We start from the raw sequence: 3,758 nt of genomic DNA on the forward strand, positions 1-3,758 counted from the left end.
GATATTGCTCCAATTTATTTACAAAATTATAAATATTTAACGTAAAAAATATGAGTTGAAAATTTTGTACCGCTAATGACACGAAAACTTATTAATGATTAATTTTAAGAAATTGCTATTACGAAATAAGTTTTGCGGGCAAATTGACCATAAATATCAAAGGCACACCATAGAGTCAGGAGGTTCAGGAGGTACCCACGGGTTTCCAATGGATTTCAGGGTCGTTCCACGAGTGTTCTTGGGGGTTGGGTGGGTCCCATGGATTTCCAGGAGTGTATCAGGGGCTTGTAAAGGCGTACTTTTCTTCTGTCTTTTTTGCTTCTAATCAAATCTTTTCAGCCATTTTTGCATCTAGTCATGTTTAAAACGATTTCAGTCAACTAGAGCTCTCTTCAAATAAGCGATTTCTTATCATTTTAATGAATTGTCACAAGCTGGGACTAGCTGGGCACAAAACACGAAAAACCTGGAAAACTTCCGCCAGTGTAAAAAAATATCGTATGTCGGGTCAAAGTGGGTTACAGATTCCCCATACAGATGTTCTATTTTCTCTTAGAAAATTGCATTTAAGGAAATACAAATATAATGGGCAGTATAAGGAATAAGTAGACCTAGACGTTCACTGGATATTTTTCAACTAATGTAGAATTGTGCACGGAAAAACAAATGAAAACCAAAATGCCAGTACTAACTGTTCAACAATTGGCGAATTTATTTATTTATTAAGTGATTTTTAAAAATTTATTTAATAAGTGATTTTTTTTTCTCGAACTATAGGAGAATACGTTCGCCAGACATGCGATTCTGGGACGATCATTGCACTTGCACGGCTGAAGACGGCGCTGTTCTTCTTCGGAAAATTTCTGCATAACATTCTATTCCAAGTTGTTCTGCAGAATGAAAAATTTCTCAAAAAGCATTTTTTGGCTTCCTAAACTACAAACTACACTGCTCTAGCTTCCATGAGTTACTGAGGGGAATCTCGGTCGCGTTGCATTGTTCGAAATAAAAATTGAAAAATAACGCGTTTCTGGGACAGTTCGGCATTGGCAATTGTTCGACATTGTTCGGCAGAAAAAACGAAAAGTGACGCGTGTTTGGGACGGTTGCGATGGGGATCTCGATCGCGTGCCATTGTTCGATAGAAAAAATGGAAAATGACGCGCGTTTGGGGCAGTTAGGGTGGGAGTCTCGATCGCGTTGCATTGTTCGAAATAAAAAGTGCAAAATGACGCGTTTTTGGAGCAGCTGCGATGGGGATCTCGACCGCGTTCCATTGTTCGAAGGAAAAAGTGAAAAATGACGCATGTTTGGGGCAGTTGGGATGAGGATTTCGGTCGCGTTGCATTGTTCAAAATAAAAAGTGAAAAATGAAGCGTGTTTGGGGCAGTTGCGATGGTGATCGGCGGAAAAAAACGAAAAGTGGCGCGTATTTGGGGCAGGTACACATTGTTCTTCCCCGTGAAATGATAAAAATAGATGCGCACTTGATAGCCAATAGTATTGCAGAAAATTTAAGGAGTCAAGGAGTGGTTGCGGTCATCCGATGACATGGAACTGGGTGAGATCATTCCGATTTTTTTTTCTTTACATTCTAGAAGGAGTTGAGGTAATTTCTCCAATGCATTTTCATGAGGACTCCTGGAGTCTGGTAATATATGCAAATTAATTCTGTAGCTCTGGTGCTGGCGTAATATTAAAGCGGTTTTTTTTTTGTAAAATCCTTTTATTGCGTCTAACTTATAGATATATAAAATACATAGTTATCTAAACCTATATTGTTTTCTGGTGTCTCTATTATGTAACAAAAATATTTAGCCAGCTGTTTCAATATGCTACGTTTACAATTCCTATTCAGCTGTCTCAGAACGGGGTATATGAAGTCTTCTGGTTCGTACCTATTCAGACAAGGTGCTTCTACTATAATTCTGCGCCTTTGATATCTCCAAATTTCACGTACACGTTGGCATCGAAAAATTTTATGAACAACTGTTTCGGGTTCTCCAGGGCAATCGTCACAGTTAGGATCATCAATCACGTTTCTTAGGAAAAGGAGTTCTTTATGTTTGATTTTTTTGTGCATAATGGTGTACCAGATAGATCGTTCCTGAGAAGTTAACCCACTGGAGTGAAGATTTCTGCACACTGTTCCCCAATTTCGTTGTTGTGCTGACATAAACCCTGGGTCAGGAAGCTGGGCTATGAGGTGTTGATATATACCTTGCGACGACAAGGCATCTTGAAGGTGGTCCGGTAGAGTTGCCAGTTGGTTGATAGCTACTGTGATGTGGTTGCACACTACCGGTATTGGGATGTTCCGATCTAGTAGAAAACTTCGAAGAAATGGAAGCTCATCTGTCAAGGACATTAGACGATTGGTAAGCAGCGCTGTAGCTTTTCTCTCTACACAATGTAAGTTCAGACCACCTCGGATTTTTGGTAAGATGAGGCTCGCAAATGCTATTCTTTGCAGAGGCTGTCCGTACCAAATAAATTTTCCGTACTCAGTTCGTATTTTGTTTATATACGTCTGAGTATTAATCGCTATGTTCGATGCCATGTACCATAGCTTGGAGCTTATGTACGCATTCAGCAAAATAACTTTCTGAATGATGTTCAATTTCCTAGGATTCTGGAACCAAATTCTAGTCTTGATGCCTTGTTGAACGTTTTCCCAGTTTTTCTTCCGGGCTTGCTGGACATTCTCGCCATACACAACTCCGAGGATATTGATGAAATTTTCTATGTTTAGCCATTCCGTTGCGCCTGTTAGGTTCACGTTGCCGATCATAATCGCAGCAGTTTTTCGTCTGTTTAGAATCGCCCCAGAGGTTGCACCAAAATGTTGAAAAATTTCAGTTACAGCCACAACCATTACTTCATTATCCATGAACATCGAGATATCATCTGCATACGCATTGAGAACTGCATTTGGAAAACTTCGTTTGATGTTATCCAGCAAGGGCTGCAGATAGATCACAAAGAGATACATGGATAATGAATCTCCCTGTCGTACCGATCTTTCAATCTTGAACTGTTGCGTAAGGCGCCCATTCACCAGAATTTTGGAGAAGGACTGGTTCCATATTGTTGACAGCAGTTCGACAAGTTGCGGGTTGAAATTCATTTTTGTCATGGTTTCTCTGAGAAACTGATGACTCACTCGATCGAATGCATGATCAAAGTCAAATGAGACTAACAATGAACTTCTGCGATGGTGTTTCAAACTACAAACTTCATCAAGTATTCGACTAGTGGCTTCAAATATAGTTTTGTTACCATTTGAACACTTTTGGTTGTTCGATAGAACTAGTGGAATCAAGCTGTGAAGCCGTTGCTTGATTATTCGAGCAAGAAGTTTGTAGTCGTAATTCAGTAACGAAATGGGACGGTATCCATGGATAGTATTGTCCCGACCTTTCTTTTTGATAAACACAATAATACCGTCGTAGAAATCCCTGCTTGCGTGTCCTTGAAGAGCATCGTTCATGACATGTGTGAATTCGTCTTTTATGATTCGCCACGTTCTTTGGTAGAATTCCTTGGGTAGGCCGTCAGATCCTGGCGATTTCCGAGAAGCGCTGGTTTTCAATGCAGCAAAAATTTCATCTGTAGTAACGGGTACGGCAACATCATGCAACATCAGGATTTCCGGCTGGAATTGCCTTTGAGGGGTTGAAGCTTTCAGACGGCTCTCTTTCCTCAACTGCGTATAGTTCTCGAAAGTAGGTTTGTATTATTCCGCTAATCTGGTTCGG

The sequence above is a fragment of the Aedes albopictus genome, chromosome 3 (assembly GCF_035046485.1).
Source record: "Aedes albopictus strain Foshan chromosome 3, AalbF5, whole genome shotgun sequence".
In the NCBI taxonomy this organism is placed as follows: domain Eukaryota; kingdom Metazoa; phylum Arthropoda; class Insecta; order Diptera; family Culicidae; genus Aedes; species Aedes albopictus.